This window comes from Orbicella faveolata, unplaced genomic scaffold, assembly GCF_042242905.1.
Source record: "Orbicella faveolata isolate gen_17 unplaced genomic scaffold, um_ofav_v1 contig_2, whole genome shotgun sequence".
Lineage (NCBI taxonomy): Eukaryota > Metazoa > Cnidaria > Anthozoa > Scleractinia > Merulinidae > Orbicella > Orbicella faveolata.
Genome location: NW_028301547.1, coordinates 5,915,001 through 5,935,703, shown reverse-complemented (window position 1 = coordinate 5,935,703; position 20,703 = coordinate 5,915,001). Strand labels below are relative to the sequence as shown.

The 20,703-nt window shown below is 37.4% G+C and overlaps 1 long non-coding RNA gene across 1 annotated transcript in view; it reads left to right on the top strand.

Annotated features, from left to right (window-relative positions):
• The window catches only part of LOC110061399 (uncharacterized), a 54,487-nt gene that overhangs the window by 2,243 nt on the left and 31,541 nt on the right, over positions 1–20,703 (top strand). Inside the window, exons 2-3 of the long non-coding RNA XR_016207395.1 lie at positions 14,238–14,297; positions 15,040–15,108. This is a non-coding gene — a long non-coding RNA (uncharacterized LOC110061399). The remainder of the gene's footprint in view (positions 1–14,237; positions 14,298–15,039; positions 15,109–20,703) is intronic.

The following is a 20,703-nucleotide window of genomic DNA, read 5'->3' as shown; positions in this document are numbered from 1 at the left end:
TTCACCGCCTACCTTCTAATTATAATTAACACAATTTTTTTTCCTACAATCTTTTCTCTTTTCCGTACATTTATATGACTAGTTTTTATGTATGTAGCTGTACTTTTAACACTTTTAGATTCTTTCTGATCATGCGAACGAATCAGGATTTACCCAGGTGTTTTTTTTCGGCCCACATCTTAGTGAAAAGAACAGATAACACGTAAAACTCGATTGATCAAAATACAAAAGCTTACTCCTGCTTTGGGCAAGGGAAAAGATTTCAGTCTCATTTGCATTGGACCGTTGACAGTTGAAATATTACTGCGAAGATTTCACTCGCTTTCGTAAAACGAATAATTCTTCCTTGCAGGAACTTGCAGTACTATTTGAGGAATACACATTGAGAAACAGCTTATGGGTCGTTAAATTCAAAGGACTGTCGTTAAATTAAATATATGAAGAATTCATTTCGAGCAAGAACTAACAGTATCCTTCGTATATGAATAATATTTTGGTGTTCAATTATACTTAGTTAACCATCATATGCAAAAATTAATGCCTTAAATTAAATAATGGGAAACCAAAATTGCTCCATGCCGTGTCGCAATTTCTGTTTACCGCTTATTATGAAGATTTATTATTACCTTGCGCCAGGCCACGCTCTGTATGAAAACGACTGGGGACAGGTCAGTCAAAAAAAGGTTTATTGGACGAATGTGTCTTGCAAAGAAATTAAATGTTATTCTACTTTTCTGTGGGACTTGATAAGCCATCCCTACAACATGCGCAACTTTTTCCATTCTATTACTCCATACAAGACATAAACAGTTGAAACGTCTTAAGTCAAAGAAGATTCAATGGTTGTCTTAGCCATTTGCATATTCTTTTTGTGAAGATTATGACGTCACGAACCACGTGACCACAACCATCGAGGTTTCACACATTTAAGCATCCTAAATGCGTGTTTTCCTGAATTTTAATGATATTAACAACTAAAACAATTTTGTTTATTTAAAAAAAAAAATTTTTGCCGGGGAGGAGGGGAGGAGGGGAGGAGTGGAGGAGCAGTGCCTTAAAGGGCACTTGACACCCTTCTGCCCAAGTGCGGCAATATAATTTCTGATCCTAAGGAAAAGTCTTCAAAGTTGATGTGTGGGAGAAGAAAAAAACTCCTCTATCGACCTCGTGAAAGGTGTAAATGATAGTAATTTTGATATCGAAGAACTGTTTGGTCATCTATGAAAGATTTAAACGGCATATGTATTTTTAGTTGAATGCTGTTGTTTTTATTGTTGTTGTTACTGTTGTTTTGTTCCTTTTGTTTTTTGTTTGTTTGTTTGAGTGTTTTTTTTATTTTCAGCAACTGAGGTGCTTGCCTCAACGTCATAGTTAAGTCAGTAGCCAAAGTTTGGTCGGTGTTTTCGTAGTTGAACTCATATATGGTTCATTTGTTACCTCGTGAAAACTAGAGTAAAGTTTGCTAATTTGGCTAGCCTTCAATCTATAGAATTCGTGGACTGACCCGTTCCGAAAATGCGTGGTATCTGTGGATGCAAGATGATTCCTAAAGACATGATTATTTTTGAAATTTTAACAAAACTCAGCGTTCCGTCGGCAAGCTGTCGCAATTTTAATCCCCAGTTTCTTCGCTCTCCGCTAGGAACGCCTGGCACTATAACCCCGATTTGGCATTCAAGACAGAACGGCCTACATCTTTAGACTCTGGCTAACCTTCGGTAGCCAGAGTTATTAGATTACAGGACACAGACATAGCATGGCTCTCGGTTCGGTCCATGTATATGCACTGTAATGTAACAACATTTTTCGAAGGTAAAGGGAAAGAAACCATAAAGAAAATGTAGAATGAGGTCAATCATTCCATTCGCGATAAAGATGTCTCAAATCATCAAAGGAATATCACTCTTGTCTTTCTGAACTGGGGAGAAGGTTTTCCTATACAGACCGAAAAACATTATGTTCAGATATCTGGGGCGTTTTTTTTTTCTTTGTGAAAGACAAGGACACGTAATACATTATAACAGTTTATGCTTCTCTGACTTTTATTTTACTGTTTGGGCCGCATTTAGTCGCTCGAATTTAAAAAAAAAATAGTTTAATAACAATACATTAACACTAAATATAAGACTTGTCTAACGGATAATAGAATCATGAGATGTTGTAGATTTGACATCGCTTTATTCACAGTCGTCCAACCCTGGGCGGGCTAGCCATCCACCATCACCAGCTTTCATTGCGATTATCTACAAAATAAGTAACATACTACGATGAGTATCTCTAGTCGGAACACCATTGTCCAGAAAGATCGCGTATTGAAATCACAGTTATTTAGCCTCTTCCGCGTTGAGCCTGGTTTTCATTACGACATAAGCGTAACGATATCGAGGTCGCCCAAAATACTAGCACTTTCCGTTGTTAAGTTTAACTTTGAAAAATCGATAAATGGATAGTTCCCTTATATTCGGTTTCATAACTCCTTGATACAGTGAAACAGGATGACAGAGGATGTTTATGCTTTTGCTTATGCACACACTTGACATAACCACAAGCACGAGCACAAGAAGAACAAACATTTTTGTTCTGCTTGTGCTTATACTTTTGCTTGTTCTTGTGTTATGCGCGTGCTCACAACTGAGTGCTTGTGCTTATTTTTGTCTTGTGGGCATTCTCACTACCACAGTAAATGGTTTGAACCCAGGAGTATCAGTAGTTCGTATAGTGTGATCGTCCGTTGGTGACAACAGTTCACCCGGACGATCACACTATACAAATTCTCACTACCATTATACTTATGTTTCTGCTTATGCATCTGTCGTATTGAAAAGCGGGCTTTAAAGTTTGTGGGTTTTTACATCAAAGTGTGTAGGAAAGAGTTTTCCCCGTCTCACTCTCAAAACAAATTTTGGAAATCCCACTAATGTCAAAACGAGGACAGGGACGGATCTAGGGGGAGGGTGCAGAGGATGAGTATTTTCCCTCCCCCCTCCCCTCCTGAGGTGAAGCCTTCTTCTTCGCATTCGCTTTGAGAATTTGTTTACCCCACCAATCAGTAACGCCATTCCTTAGTGGTGCACCCCTCCTAAGAAAATCCTGGATCAGCCCCCGGACGAGGTACCGAGACTCTAGGACCTTTTTTTTTTTTTTTTCCTCGGACCACTGCCGAGTTGCACAATCTTCGTCCAACATCTACTGCTGCTTCTACCACTCGACTAATTGACTTAAAACTGCACCCGAACTTAAATAGCTTATCGGTAGTTATATGTGGGACACACGAGACGAACTGACCTTGGAGGGTTAAAGATCTTTTTTAGAATCCTAACCCAAACACTTTCACTTTCAGAAGTGAACTATAAAGCTCTTGAAACAACCAATAGACACTAAAGTTTATAGAACAGGAAACCTAATCAGGATCTTTGAGGGATCCGGAGGTACAGACTAAGGCCAGCAGACAGACCCAAACATGAACATCGATGGAACATCAGTGTTCGCAGCTTGACTCACTGTGGGGGCAGTCGGGCCCTAGAACCACAAGACTAACACCGTGGCTATAAAATGATAAACAAGTGATTAACCAAAAATACTAAATTCTATAAAAGTTATTGAGCTTCGTAATCAAACGTAAAGCAGAATCGTCCAAGGGAAAAGAAAACTGATTTGAAAAATAGGCTGAAAAGGAGGCAAACGACTTTTGGTTCGTGAGGTCACGGTACATTGTGATATAAATTTTTACTTGCGGCAGCATAACTCTGTATCAAGTGGATACATGTTAGTCGGGAAGGTTGATGGACATTTTTTAGCAGCCACGCAAGTGTAGTCTGGCTTATTCACTGGGCAATCCCAGTGAAGTACCTTACCTAAAAAAAACTTACGAGCTAAGAATAATTTTTGCAACGCTTTTATCCATTGAAATAAGGGCATAAAACATTTCAGACCTTCCGTGGGATTTCACTGGTCATCATTAAAGTATTGACCACTTGCTCTTCTATTCCTAACACGTAACGTATCTAGTTTACTTTCTCCGATCTTAACTCAGAGTAGTATAGTTTGACTAGTATACCAAAACAAATTTATTATCGATAGTCTGTTTCACATTTTTAACCCTGAGTTACATTACACTGCTAAAGCTTTTCGGCTACACTACACGGAGGGGAAAAAACAACATAAAGTACAGAGACCAAAACAAAAACAAAAAAAACAAGAAACAAGAAACATGAGTTCTCCTAGTAAATTAGCACAAATTTGTTCTCGATGGTCTGCTACACTTTTCTTACCTTGTGGGTGTCCGGACAACTGAGCATGCGCAGTGATCCCCAAGATAACCAGCGACAAGAACAGATTAATCTTCACAGCCATTACTGAACTGCAACAGAAGATCGATGGACCTTTGGTTCCGAGTTACCTTTTGCCTCTGTTTCAGAGAGAATCCTTGTGAAAAACAGCATGGAAACGAACGTGTCTGTAGGTAAAATATATCTTCATATGGATGGTTTTGCACGTCTCGCCTGGTCCAATACCTAAAGAATATTGGACTGGAAATGGAGCAATTGCATTGGTTAATATCAATTATTGACCCTCTGAAGTAAATTAGTGGGTAATAAAGTGGGATATTGGCTAAGTGCCTCATTTTGGTCCTTTTAGACCGGGATGAAGTAACTGGGCAAAAAAGAGAACGTGGCCATTTCCCAGCCATCTTCACCAAAAAAGTGTGAGTGATGAAGGTTTTTTGCATGTGCGTGACACTGCAAGCAATCACTCCAGTAGGGGCAAGACTCAACTCGCTCGGGAGGCCAATCACAGCGCGGGGTTTTGGTTCATCTACCTTGCCCTCTAGCGGAGCTAACAATATAGTTAAACTACGTAATGCCCCACGTGACAACATGGCAACACCATAGGTCGCTAACCACTCAATGGTATCCTTGGCGTCAGAAGCAAACAAAATAGCAGCAAGTATTAGAACTCCGATGGTAAAGATCACTTTTTCCACCTGATCGTTGGCTACAGTAACTGGTGTAAAAGAACAGATCGTCGGGCAGGATCTGAACGTTTTTTAAAGGTACTATCCAGGAAATTACATGATATTTATGGTCACGAGTAAAATGAATACTTCACGCAATACGTAAGCCAAACACGTTCGACATATTCATATTCTAACATTGTTCCGATGCTTTCAGGGGAGATTTCTATTTTAATTTTGGTGGTGTTTTCTTTGAATCCAAGTCTCTTTTGGAAATTGAAGGACCAAAAGAAACTTAAAAAGAACGCAATCTTGTCAAGAAAGTCTCGGATCCATGTTAAAATATTGATACATCGAACGTGGCATATTAATAAAGTCAGTTATACTATGATAATCCATACTTTTTCATTTCACAGGATTCCTGTATATAATAAAGTATTTCATTATTGTCCTAGAGACCGAAAAATACTCCAAAACAGAGGAAAGCGCTTATTATGATTTTTGTCATATTTATTTAGAAGGGGAAACAGAAAAAGATGAAAGATCATCAAAATCTCTCCAAGGTGATACAAATTTCGTGTCAAAAGAACGTTTATGTAAACTAAAAGCTAAAGGAACAAACAAATCGGAAATTGGTCTTTGTTTTGCGAGTTTGCAAAAGTTTTTGAAAGGAAAGTCTGACACGAACTTTAAGTAGCTCATTTGCAGAGTGCAGCGCGTGCACCTTCGAGTCCGAGTTAATGTTTTCAATTGTCAAAAAAATCTTGACAACGATTTCTTTCATTGTTTTTTGTGCTGAGATGCTGCAACAATTTTCACCAACGCCAAAGGGCTACTAGCATCATATGTTTTTCTTTAACGTAGTGAAATTTTACACTGCGAAAAGGAAGTAGGCAATTGCAAGGTCGCAGTTTTGATAACTCAACCAACAAAATCGAAATTGTTGTTCGAGTTGATTAAAGAAAGCGTCATCGTAACTTTGCTGATTATTTCTGCTGTATTCACATATTTTCAGCTAAGCTTTTAATATGCTCTCAAACATTTATCAACCTTAAACATTCAAACGCTAGAGGTATTATATGAGTTCGATGTACGTTTTCACACGAAAGTGCGGAAGTCCAATTTGTCATGTTTTACTGATTGTACAAAATACGCATCGTCGGATGCTCTTATTCATCGAGGACAGATTTATTGGATTTTTGCACCAACAGAGCTGAGCAGCATCTACAGACATAAAACAATGGTCACTTATTGGGCCTTGATGAAACATCGAGCGTTTCTTACAATCCAGGCGAAATGTTCGCGAAACTGAAACTTGCAATTATTTTTATTTTTTTTTTTTTTTACTTTTCGGTCGCGCCTGACTTCGGCGAAATCCTCGCAATCGTGTGGCAAGAGGAGGGGAACTTTGAAGTCCTGAAACGCTGCTATATCCAAATATATCCAACTAGTTTTTTGCTGTGTTATGGAAAAGCTGTTAATCTTCAACATATGTGAAACGTACGTAGAGTGAAGTAATGTGAAGCTCTTGTAAAAGAAGCAGCGGAACACAACTTGGTCAGTGACATAAAAAGTAACCTAACTAAACTCGACACTGTCTTACTTCAATTAAGCTGTAGCAGCTTACGACGAAAATACAGAAGTAAAATTCCAACAGACATGAACGTATTGAGTTATGGGCCAAAAGCATCAAACATTTCGGGAATTTTGGATGCCATTTCCCCGCGCTACATCTGCAAAAATCCTTGTAGCATGTACGCGCGTGTGCAGCACACGATTGCGCAATTTGTTCTAAAAATTAGAAAATTTGTCCCGTATCATAGGGACAGCCCAATACTAGAAATTGCGCGCGCTTACGGTCTCCGTCCCCGATTATGGCTCCTGATTCTGATTATATTGTCTTTGCGTACGTAGACTTTGATATGACTCAGTTTCGCCTGAAGCAAAATTCGAGTAATTAAAGCGATAGTACTGTGTTTAGAAAAAAATATGTTAATTTAATCAATGACAAACACGTTCGGGGGACCCGAATCATAAAAAAAGATCATTTCTATAATTTTTCTTTTCTTTTCATCGTTGAAACACTTCTTTAGAACTGTCCTGAAATATTATTTATTCCAAAATTCTATGCATAAAAAAAAAACATTTCTATTTACAGTCTAGCAAAAAATGGTTTTGACAGATTTTAGAAATAATTGTTTTTTTGAGATAAAAACATATATTGCTTCACACCGAAAAAAAAATGTCCTCATTATGACAAGCAAGTCTACTTACTTTTCCGCGAAACAAGTTGAATTTAGATAATTCGGCATTTGTTAGGATTTTGAAAAAGTTATCAAATTGAATTGATGGATTAGAGACGATTTTTTTGTCGCGAATGTAAGAAACTAAACATATCGAATAGACTGCCTACCTACTATTTATGATAAACATAATACTTTCCTATAATCTTTTGTCTTTTCCGTGTATATATGGATAGTTTATATATATATATATATATATATATATATATATATATATATATATATATATATATATATATATAGTTAAGTGTAAGATGAGGCGTCATGAAGCAACTTCTAACTGTTCCGGCTTTTAATGTGACGTTTCGGCCTTCGGCCTTCTTCAGATTGGAACAATATTTACAAGTTAAAAAATAAAACGTTAAAAATCCTAGTAAGTTTACAGATTTGCATGTATATATATAAGATCAGAAAAATGTAAATATAATTACATAATGCTATAACACCTGAAATAATAGATTACATAACAAGCTGATGTCAACTTACAAGAACGCGCCGGATGATAAGATTACAACAATGTATCTGCGAGCGCCTTAATTACTAAGTGTATAAGTGTATAATAGTCAGTCTAATTATGTATTGTAACAAGCTAATGGCAACTTACAAGAACGCGCAAGTGATGAGATTACAACAATGTATCTGCGAGCGCCTTAATTACTAAGTGTATAAGTGTATAATAGTCAGTCTAATTATGTATTGTAACGGACGCGATTTTTGGATCTAAATTCCCGTCTTTTATTAAGACCATGAGGGCTGAGTGTAAATAGCTGGGAGGTCCAATAGGCCTCTCTGGTCAATAACAACTTATCAATATACGCAGCAACCCCCTGGCTAGTAATTTGTTCGATGACGATAAAATTAATTTCGGAAATTTCGTGCCTAGTACAATTAAAATGGACTGCAAGCTCACACGTCTTTTTGGTGGTGAGCATGGATGATTTGTGATTGCGAAAACGTACTTTAAATTCTGTTGTGGTGGAACCTACATACTGCAATTTGCATTTATTGCACGAGGCCAAGTAAACAACGTTTTTGGAAGAGCAAGACAATTTTTGCTTTATCTTGTAGACTCGGCCTGTGGAAAAGCTTTTAAATTTGGAATCTTGAATTAAAAAATTTTTGCAAAGATCACAACGAGTACAACATTTGTAGCACCCTCCCATTTCGTTCTCTGCCTGGTTTGCCCCGTTGTCGCCACGAAATTTAGATGGTGCTAAAATATCTTTGAGATTTTTGGTACGGCGATATGCTGGAAAAATCGATTTAGATGGAAAAATTTCAAGTAATTCGGGCGACGATCTCAGAAGATGAGCATGTTTCTTGATAACTCTCTGAATATCAGGCAGGATAGGATTGTAGTCAAGAACTAACGGGAAAACTCTCTTTTTTTCTTAAGCAATTCTGATCTCTCAATACTAAGCGCTTTGTCGAATTGTTTGTCTACTAAAGCTGCATTATAGCCCTGGGAATTAAGATACCCTTTGTATTCAGCACACCTCTTGTTAAGAAAATCGTCAGAGGAACAATTACGTCTAATTCGTAGAGCAACCCCATAGGGAATAGCCCTTTTACAATGTGCCGGATGAGAACTTGAAAAAGGTAAATAAAGGTGACTATCTGTAGGTTTAGCATAAATATCTGCCTATATATATATAATTATTCTGCCTATATATATATAAACGGTTATAAAATGCCTCAAGCCAACAAAGAATGCCACTGCGTCAGGAGGATCAATGAAGATTCACAGTCCAAGCCTCACCGCAAAAATGAATTTAAAAACGTTTGATAAAGCAAGGACGGACAACTTCTGACGGTAAAAAAAGTTAAAAAGTTAAAAATTTAATAGAAAAACGTTTCGGTCTTAGACCTTCATCAGTTACTGATGAAGGTCTAAGACCGAAACGTTTTTCTATTAAATTTTTAACTTTTTAACTTTTTTTACCGTCAGAAGTTGTCCGTCCTTGCTTTATCAAACGTTTATATATATATATATATATATATATATATATATATATATATATATATATATATATATATATATATATGTCTGGATTTATGAAAACCGTGCTAATTTCAACACAACCACCCTGACACTTTTCCAAGAAAATACACAGGCTTTTTCACTCGATCAACCACAGGCACTCTGTCAACACACAGCCTACTCACCCACCTTGCTTGTCCCTAAGACTGCAGGGCATTGCCGGCCAAGGCTGTCCTGCAAAGAAAATGAGCAGTTTTAACTGAGGGATGTGCCTCTCTCTGTGACCCACCCCACCCCCCTGGGGTTAGCTCCTGGCAGCCCCGCTTGGTATCAGCGGGTAGCCAGGTCCCAGGGCTATCTTCCCCCACCCTCCTTGACGGAAACCCCCCTGGCTTTTCAAGCACAGCAAAGGCCTCCCTGCCGGCTATCGCCGGCAGGCAGGCGCGAAAGTTTTGCCCCAAATTTGACACGGTTTTCATAAATTCAGACATATATATATATATATATATATATGAGTAATAACGAAGAGGCAAGATTTGCTGTTACTCCGAGTTTCGTGCTTACGCACTCATCAGACAGTATTTAATGATAAGCATTCCTATCAACTAGATATATATACACGGTATTAAACAATAGGCTAATTGCTGGACTAGTTGCATTACAATAAGTGATAGTTATACTGGAAAACAATAGGTGTGAAGACAGAAATTACGGGGACGAGTATAAACTGCGTGGGTGCAGTACAATATAAAGAAAGTGTCAAGCGTTCTTCAAGTAGAATTTGTTCTCGTGCCGGCATTTAGAAATAAGTTCTGATCTTTTGTTTAGTAGATTGTCGTTGCTATGTTTGATAATCATTAGTTTTTCTGTGAGGCAGAGGTCGCATCGTTTGGAAATGTTGTTGTAGGGTCTTGCACGGCTAATAATTGACCATTTGATGTTGAAGTCTTGTTTTTTGTCGTGTAGTTGCCAGATGTATTTAGAAAGCTCGGTGCTGTTGATGTGTTTTCTGTGCTTAAATGTGGATTTGTGCTGCGAGAATCTCTGTTTGAATGTTCCTTCTGTCAGTCCAATGTAGTTCTTGGTTGTGTTGTTAGTTGTAACTTGTGCGTTGTAGATTACACTGGAAGTCAGGCATTTGTTGTCTAGCGGGCATTGGTCTTTTTTGCGGCAGTTGCATTGCTCTCCGGTGATTGCGTTGGCGTTGTTGTCGGCGTTTGTTATTTTCATGTTGTGTTTGTTGATTACTGTTTTCATGTTGTCCATGCAACTGTAGCTGACTTTGACGTTGTTTTTGTTGAAGAGGCTGTGGTATTTATGTTGGTTCGGAAAGTGCTTAGATATGAGCTTCAGGAATGTTCTACCGATGTTTGTCTTTACGTTTTTACTAAATGGAGGGTTGTACCATATAATGTTTCTTTGTCTGTTGCGTCGGGGGCGTGTTGGTTGATTGTCTTCGTTGTAAATTAGTGTTTCAGAGTATCCGCTGGCTTTCAAAGCAGTTTCGTAGATTGGTTTGGCCTTGTTGAATTCGTGTTCGTTGCATGAGTTGGCGGAAATACGGCGATTGATGGATGCTGGAAGTTGCTTTATTATGTTAGGTGGGTGGTTAGACTTTGTGTTGATGTACTGCGGCTCGTCGTTAGGCTTTCTGTAGGGGCAGTAGGTACCTTTTGTAAGATCGAAGGTGACGTCCAGGTAGTTAACAATTTTCATGTTAGTCTATATATATATATATATATATATATATATATATATATATATATATAGGCAATTGTGGAAAACGAGGACGGACAACTTCGAGCGAAAAAAATATATATATACAGTAAAAAATCTAAGAAATCTAAAAAAAGGTTTAAAAATTTAATAAAAATAAACGTTTCGGTCAAAGACCTTCATCAGTTGCAGTGCAAGTGAATAATAAATTACAATAACCTTAAATAAGTTTACAGTATAAAAAATGACATCATATTACAAAGATGATTACATAACAGGGCGTGGTAACACATGAAAACGAAAAAATTAACCAATGATAAACAATCGGTGATTACTAAGCGAGATACTATGACAATGCGGTACAAAACTCAAAAGACACAAACCAAATAAGAATAAATAATCGAATATAATACAAATAAGATTAATATCAAAAAAGTAACGTGATTCGTCGAGTCAGCCGAAAGTGTGAAGGGACCCGCGTGCAAAATATTCAATGTTCAAAAAAGGCGGTCCCAAAATCCCCAAACAAAGCCCTTGAAACTATGCCGCGGCAAGGCACAACAGGCGCCCTGAACAGGGCCCTTAAACAACAATAATGTAATAAATTCCCCGATGGGGGCCCCTGAGAAAACCTAGCGCTAACAAAGCTAACAAGATCCAAGGTCAGGGCCTTTGAACACCTGAACTAAGATAACCGCCGAATTTGCAAGTTATTTTTGCGCTAATTGTAGTTTATTCTTTTTTTCGAGTGGAATTCCTGACGTTTGTTCAAGCCAAAAGGTGCCAGAGAGAACAACTGTGCACTCCAATATGCCTCTTTAGTGATTAAAAGCTTTTCGATGTTACTTGTATTGTTCGCATTTATCTGCACTTGATCAATATACTGGAAAGAAAAGTCGTTTAAGTCGTGCGGTGTTCTGTTGAAATGCACCGCTACCTCACAAGTCTTTTTCTTGGTCAGCATAGCAGACTTGTGGTTGCGAAATCTAACTCTAAAATCTGTTGTTGTAGAGCCAATGTATTGTTAGTTACATTTCTTACACGAAGCCAAATAAATGATATTTTTTGAATCACAGGAAAGTTTCAATCGTATCTTATAGCTCTTGCCTGTTTGAAAACTTTGGAAAGAATTTGATTCAACAAAGTAGTTGCGACAGAGATCACATCTTGTTCTTTTGCATTTAAAACAACCCTTAACCTCAACAACCTCTTCAATCTTAGTGTTAGAGCCATAACGAGATGGCGCTAACAACTCCTTAAGGTTTTTTGATCTTCGAAAAGAGGCTATGATGGAATTTGGCGGAAAAATTCTTTTAATTTGGGGTTGGATTCCAAAATACCTAGGTGTTTTCTGATGATGCGACCAACATCAGGTAAATTTGGATTAAATGTTGTTACAAATGGAAACAATTTCTTCTCAGCTTTGGCACGAGTTCTAAGTAAGTCAGTTCTAGATGTAGTTAAGGCTTTAGAAAATTGATCTTCCACTAGTTTTGTGGGATAACCCTGATTGACTAGATAACCCTTGTATTCAGTTGTTCTCTCGGCAAGAAATACTTGTTCAGAGCAGTTTCTCTGTAACCTAGTTGCTGTGCCATAAGGGATAGCCTTGAAAACGTGTTTGGGGTGAGCACTTGATGGTGGAAGATACAAGTGGCTATCAGTTGGCTTTGAATAAACGTCTGTCTGAATGAAACCCCCGATGAGATGTAAAGTTAAATCTAGCACGTGAAGCTCGCGTTCAGAAAAAACTAATTCAAATTTAATGGTAGGATATAGGGAATTTATAAAGTCAGTAAACTCATGCAGTGCAGGAAGGCCTTGTTGCCAGAGATCAAAAACATCGTCACGGTATCGCCACCATAAAGTCGGCTTTATGGGGCCAGAAAATTTAGCTTGATAATCTATTTCCCCCATGGCAAGATCCGCGTAACTACAGGCGTTCTTTGGGCCCATGGCTGTGCCATGAATTTGTAGGAAAAAGTTTTCCTTAAAAACTGAGTTTACTGACTTTATAAATTCCCTATATCCTACCATTAAATTTGAATTAGTTTTTTCTGAACGCGAGCTTCACGTGCTAGATTTAACTTTACATCTCATCGGGGGTTTCATCCAGACAGACGTTTATTCAAAGCCAACTGATAGCCACTTGTATCTTCCTGAGTTTACTGACTTTATAAATTCCCTATATCCTACCATTAAATTTGAATTAGTTTTTTCTGAACGCGAGCTTCACGTGCTAGATTTAACTTTACATCTCATCGGGGGTTTCATCCAGACAGACGTTTATTCAAAGCCAACTGATAGCCACTTGTATCTTCCTGTAATTTATTATTCACTTGCACTGCAACTGATGAAGGTCTTTGACCGAAACGTTTATTTTTATTAAATTTTTAAACCTTTTTTTAGATTTCTTAGATTTTTTACTGTATATATATTTTTTTTTCGCTCGAAGTTGTCCGTCCTCGTTTTCCACAATTGCCTACAAATTTCATTACTCGAGGTTTGGACTACGAATCCTTTTGGATCCTTCTGGCGCGTGGCATTCCTGTTGGCTCGAAGCATCTTAACTTTATATATATATATATATATATATATATATATATATAGCTGTACTTTATCCTTCTGATCACGTAGACACACGAATCAGGATTTACCCCTGTTTTTATTTCGGCCCACATGTTAGTGAGAAGTTCACATGGCACGTAAAAACCGATTGATCACGACTTGCTACGAGACATCCCACGTAAAAAAATACACCATTTGCTTTACGACAGCTTTGCGTGTTTTGCGAAAAGTGTTATTAATTCAAGAACTTCTTTAAAAAAACTGGTACAAGAAAAGCACATAATGTCTTTTAAATCAGAAAACGTGGTGTAAACCGAAAATTGGCTCCAAATTTGCCTGAGGGAGTCTGGAAACAGACAAAAACTTGGTTGCCATAGAGATCTCGAATCACTTGAAATAAGCTTGGGAAAATTCACAAATTGTGGTCAAATTGTTTAAAACATGATGCTAAACTAGAATATCTGGTGTGGAAAACAAAAATCATTTATTGAGGAAAATCCGACGTCTTCCTCTCGTTTCTGGGGACACTGACGGGGTTATCATGCCCTGATTGTTAATTATGCAACTTGTTTGACTGAAAACTAATACGAAACTATGATATCAACCACATTACACTTATAAGCACTTTAAACAAAAATGTTGAAGATTAACGAAAAAAATGGTGCAGTTGTTCAAGTTACCGTCGACCATAACATGTTTTCGCTTTCCTCACTAGGGGGGCGCTAATACATCGTTACAACATCCCCTACAACATTGCACAGCTCTTAGCCATCAGGTACATTATCCATTGTGTGTATTTATAAGATTCAAACGGTCGCATTCTACGTGTATATACCCGAATCTTCGAATATAGCAGCTTCCCAATAGATGATCAAGGTGTCTATGTCTGTGGTACAGTGTTATGGTTGCGTGCCCCAGGGGAACTTTGATACAGAAGCTCTAATCACTTGAAACACAAATACCACCAGATTGCGAATTAGAAAAAAAGAGCGAGTATGAAGGGAAAGAAGTATGTATTATTGTCATGTGGAACATTCTGAAACGATTTTGATCGAGATTATGCCCGTTGAACGGGTTATATTAAAATTAAGCATCTGCAAAATAACATCTTCTGTGCGTAAAGTTTTGTGTTTTCAGATACATGCTGACAAACCAAAACTTATTTCTTTTAACAGCCAACAGGTCTAAATTTAGCCAATGATAAAAGAAGCATTGGGTCAATTCAACAGCCAATAGATCGGAATATAGCCAATTAAATATGCAAATAAGAACACAAAGCACAGAATAACACAGATTTTACGTAGTATTCTTGGCATTCCCTTAAAGGAGTTTTCAAAATTTACAAAATGATTTTAGACTGGCGTGTTGAGAGCCCAGCTCAAGGCATTTTAAATATCACAACATTAATTAATCTGGAAAGTGAGTCCAGTTCCATATATTTCAAATATAACAACTTATGTGACTTTCAATTTTTCCTTTAATTATTTTAAAAAGTTTTTAAATCTTTTTATGTACAGGTTCCTATTAAAGGGTAAACTCGACAGCCATGACAGGGACATTCGTGGACTTGGGAAAGGAATAAAAAGGTATGCCTATGCATTTTCTAACCAAGAAAGAGGATACATATGTCCAGAGAGAATGAAGTTTTTAACAGTGAAAATTAAAAATATATATGGCTGCAATCGAACAAGATAGAGATACAGATGTAGAGCAAGGGCAATCCTAAGATTCTAGGATTCTAGGATTCCAAGAAACGCACGCTATGCTGAGCTCAAAGAATGAGGGTACGGACGGATTGTACAATGCGGTGCGTCCATCGTCCCAAAACAATCAGTAGGGACTTGCACCTGCAATGTATCCAACGCGATGTTAGCTCTTGAGGAAGATTTTGTCCAAGCAAAGAGTACGTGAAAACAAGAATATGGATTAGTTTCTTGGCAATCCCATCAATCGATGCCAAAATTTCAAATTCGATCTGACGGTTTATCTTTGTAAATTTGCATTTTAGAAAGGTTGAATATTTGAGAATCTTTCTATGTTATTAATTTTTAACACGTCATCTTTTTTTCTGTAAATATTTATATGGGAGCCAATGGTTTTTCAGTGATTACTGTTCTGTGTTACCCTCGATAAATAAATTTGATTATTGTTATTACTATAATTATTATTAAATCTTCTTCACGCATGCAAAACAGCTTTTTCTTACTTAGCTTAACCAGTTTTAGATTTGTCAGTATGGTACTGACCTATCAGTTTTTAAAACAATTCGTCTCATGTATCAATCTGAATCGACTGAAGATACATTTTTCATTAATTTTGCTTGAATTATTCTTGTTTATACAGTCGCAACGATGGCTTTGAATTGTTCCAAGTCTTTCTTTTAAAATTAAAACATCAGTTTGAACACGAGAACGGTGCAAAGTTTTAACAACAGTCATAGAGTGCCCCCTTAAAGCAAATTATTAATATTTTGAAGTAGAAAAATCGCTTGAATGACAAATTCAGTGGGATGAAATTCTCTTCGATTGAAGCAATTGCATTACAAAGATAAATGTTTAGCAGGAAATCTGTGAAGCAAACCAAGATTTGCCAGAACACAAGCTTCAGTATATATACGTTCCTGAGAAGAATCACATAGCTCTGTTACTTATTTCAATCATTCAGATTTACTTGTTTAAGAGGTTACTTTTAAGGTTTTACCATCGCAAAATCATAGAGACAAATACAGAGTAAAGTAGTTAATGACTTAAATTGTTTGGCTCTCCTCGAAAGAAAGATGAATATTTGCACCGAGATGGGTTTACGGAACAATACCATCAAAACAAAAAGCACATACAGGGTCGTTATGAGCAGAGACTGTCCTAAAGTAGATCACATTTGTGAATTATAACACGCCAGAGACACAAACATAGTAAACGAATTTCAATTTTAAACCAATTTTAAATATATAAAGGAATAGAAATATATAACGGTTTACCTATACCCTCGTTGCTGTTTGAGACGCAAATTAAATTACGCTGTCTTTTGTCTCTTTGCTGTTCATGATTTCCTTTCATTTCTTTTTTTAATACGATGGCATAAACACTCAAACTTATACATTCAAATCAAGAATGGAGTGAAGAGTCAGCAATAAGTTCGTACTTAGCTTCATTAACATAATTGGATGAATCAGCAAGCGACGCGTCAGTCTTTTCCCAAGGCTAGTAATGCGATCGAAAATGAATCAATTCACTGTCACTTACTGCAGTAGACAGGAGTATTTTTTTTTTTCATTTATCCGAGTACTTCTTAATTGTTTTCACCGGTCCTAGACAGATTTTCTCGTACAATTCTGTTGAAGAGCCTCCATGGTCCAAACCTTCCACCGAGGTTCTTCGCAAATAAACATCGTAACGACGCCGGTTTAACTTCTTAAATATGTAACAAACAGACAATTTACTGCCAAATGTTCTCCTCGATGTTAAAGGGGGTGATGAACCTTGTCGTTAAAGGCAAGACATGTCGAATATCTTAGATGGATGCTTCGGATCATAAAGCATTGTAGAGCGAAACGATGGACACCAACAAATTGTAGGATTCGTAGCTTACGAAAAATCGGCTGACGCGCGCATTGCATGCCGCTCGGAGAGAGTCTTAAGGGTATGCGCATGTATAAAGCATGTCGCCGCCCAAGCATCGATGAACATGAATCCTTCACATGCACAGTGTGCCTCTTGTGAAGCCACCCTAAATCAAGTGGAAATACCTAACCGGGAACGGGAGCATGTCTTCGAAAGGCATTATCCTTCTACACTTCATGAAGAAATTGATCCGGAGCGATCGGTGTTTTTTGAAGATGCTTTATCACCGCAGTCTCTTTAATAGAGGGGAGAGGAACGGTTTAGGGAGGAGGGAGAAACGGCCAAAAAAAAAATAGGAAGGAGGGAGAAAGGAAGCAAAAAAATAGGGAGAAGGGAGAACCAGAGCATAAAAAGGGAGAAGGGAGAATGTTCTCCAAAAAATGTGACATGAATGTTCAAGGCCTTACCAACCCACAGATGAGGGCAGCTTTGGCCACGAACTGCAAGTTAAAGTGTATTTAAGAGTTCTCGCTTGTAGTCTCAACAATTTCAAGCCTTCGACCTCCCCTTGGGTCCCTGGGGTCCCCTTGTCAGTCTTGTGAGGTCATTATTTATACACCATACCCAGTCTTGGCCGAGCGGAGACGACAGCACTGATCTGCCTGATTTCCGGTCTTTTGTGACTTCTTTTGTCTGGCGTCGGTTTTAGCGGTCTCAACGAATTTGAAGTTTTCGGAGTTTTTTTGAGTATCAAGTCTATCAAGGTGAGTGAATGTTATTTTAATGTGAATGTTTTCGGTGTTACGGAAGATTGTTTTGAAATTGAATCACGAAAGTCTCCTTCCTTCTTTTTTTATTATCATTATTTTAAGACTATAACGCTGCATGGTTTATGACCTGCCGCTGAAAGTCATGAAACACCAGAAGAATTAACACCCAGCAATGTGAAATAAACTCTACAAGTTCAGTGAATTACACCTGATGCATAGATTGATTTCAGGCCATTTAAACTTTCAGTTCAAATGAAATCGCTATTGTTGAGGTCTTGAGGATCAAGGTCAAGGCGATAGTGAGTACGAAATGTCTTGCATGTGGACCATGTGTGTGTTTAGGTCTGTTTGTATGGGGCGCCGTTTGTAAATTTATTATTTAGACCGAATTTATGCCACTTTCCCCTTATTTATAAATAATTGGAAATGCCACAAAATTTGTTTATAAATAAGACACAAGAACTTGTCCGTCGATATGCAAATAATTATTTTAGGTAAGTCCTGATTTATAAATAATCTTTTACCATAGAGTTATTATATATAAATAACAAACTAAACAACCTCAATTATTTATAAATCAGGTCATCTCTAAAATAGTTATTTACATATCATAAAGTTTGTAAATCCCATTATTTATAAATAAATTACTTCGCCGGGAGTGTAAATTCATTATTTAGAAATAATAAATTTCACCTCGCCGAGTGTAAATTTATTATTTATAAATAATGAACTTTACTGAGTGTGTAAATTCATTATTTAGAAATAATGAATTTCACCTCGCCGAGTGTAAATTTATTATTTATAAATAATGAACTTTACTGAGTGTGTAAATTCATTATTTAGAAATAATGAATTTCACCTCGCCGACTGTAAATTTATTATTTATAAATAATGAACTTCACTGAGTGTGTAAATTCACCATTTAGAAATAATAAATTTCACCTCGCCGACTGTAAATTTATTATTTATAAATAATGAACTTCTCTGAGTGTGTAAATTCATTATTTAGAAATAATGAAGTTTCACCTCGCCGACTGTAAATTTATCATTTAGAAATAATGAATTTACCGTGTGTGTAAATTCACTATTTAGAAATAATGAAGTTTCATCTCGCCGAGTGTAAATTTATTACTTAGAAATAATGAACTTCACTGAGTGTGTAAATTCATTATTTAGAAATAATGAAAGTATGAATGGCTGACCCAGCGTCTCTTGCCCGGTCAATTTCGGAGGTTGTTTCTCGCGCTATAAGTGAGACAGTTAATGCTGCCCTTGCTCAGGTAGGTATGCAGCCTGAAATTCAGCAGTGGCGGATCTGGATGATGGGCCCGGGGGCCCGTTCCCCCCCCCCCCCCCACCCCACGCCTCAAATATCTATTATGTCGTTCTTATTCACTCAACAATTCGGCAGCTCACATTGCAACAGGAACAACTACTCAAAGGCCGAGGTAACAGGTAAATTTTAAGAAAAGAAACTGCTGCACGAAGAAAATAAAAAGCGCTTGGCGTGTTAAGTGAAAGGTCTGATTTCTATTGAAATAGACCTTTTTCGCTTGGGCGGTTTGTTGTTCCATTACAGACCACGTGATATTCCCTAGAGAATTGTTCTTTTATTCATCTAAAAATTATTTTTTCATATACGCGCAACTATTTGAAAATTTGAAAGGAAGAATTCTCAAGAGTATCATCACATGGTCTGAAATGGGGCAACAAACCGCCCAGTCGAAAAAGGTCTATTCAACAGTGGTTTAAACGTAAATTAATTTAGCTTTCTACGTGTACGATCTTTGGACTTGCCTGGAATAGACATGTCTAGCCGTGACTTGATCAAGCCAAACAAAGTGTGTCACACAGCTATCCGTCCAAAGGTCACAAAAGTCACAAAGAATTTAACCTGCGAGCAGGCTCACGTTTGAGTCAAACGCGCGAGTGACGAAGAGGAATAGCGATCGGCGGGAAAGTGGCGCCAAGAAGTGACTTTCTCCTCTTGCGGCTTCGCCCGTCGATTTCTCGCTCTCAGCTACGCCGAGCGCGTTTGTGCTCCAACGTGGGCCTGTTCGCAGGCTACAAAAAATTATTTAAGCAAGTAAATACATTATTCGATTTCCCGATTTTAAAAGCTCTGCATTTTCTTCATGCAGCAATTTCTTGTCTTAAAATTTACCTGTTACCTCGGCCTTTGAGTAGTTGTTGTCGTTGTCGTTGTCGTTGTCGTTGTTCCTGTTGCAGTGTGAGCTGCCGAATTGTTGAGTGAATAAGAACTACACAATAGATATTTGAAGCGTGATAAGGGGGGGGGGGGAGCCTCCCCTAGATCTGTCACTGCTGAATTTCAGGCTGCATACCTACCTGAGCAAGGGCAGCATTAACTGTCTCACTTATAGCGCGAGAAACAGCCTCCGAAATCGATCGGGCAAGAGACGTTGGGTCAGCCATTCATACTTTCATTATTTCTAAATAATGAATTTACACACTCAGTGAAGTTCATTATTTCTAAGTAATAAGTTTACACTCGGCGAGATGAAACTTCATTATTTCTAAATAATGAATTTCTAAATAATGAATTTACACACACGGTTAAATTCATTATATCTAAATGATAAATTTACAGTCGGCGAGGTGAAACTTCATTATTTCTAAATAATGAATTTACACACTCAATGAAGTTCATTATTTATAAATAATAAATTTACAGACGGTGAGGTGAAATTCATTATTTCTAAATAGTGAATTTACACACTCAGTGAAGTTCATTATTTATAAATAATAAATTTACAGTCGGCGAGGTGAAATTCATTATTTCTAAATAATGAATTTACACACTCAGTAAAGTTCATTATTCATAAATAAT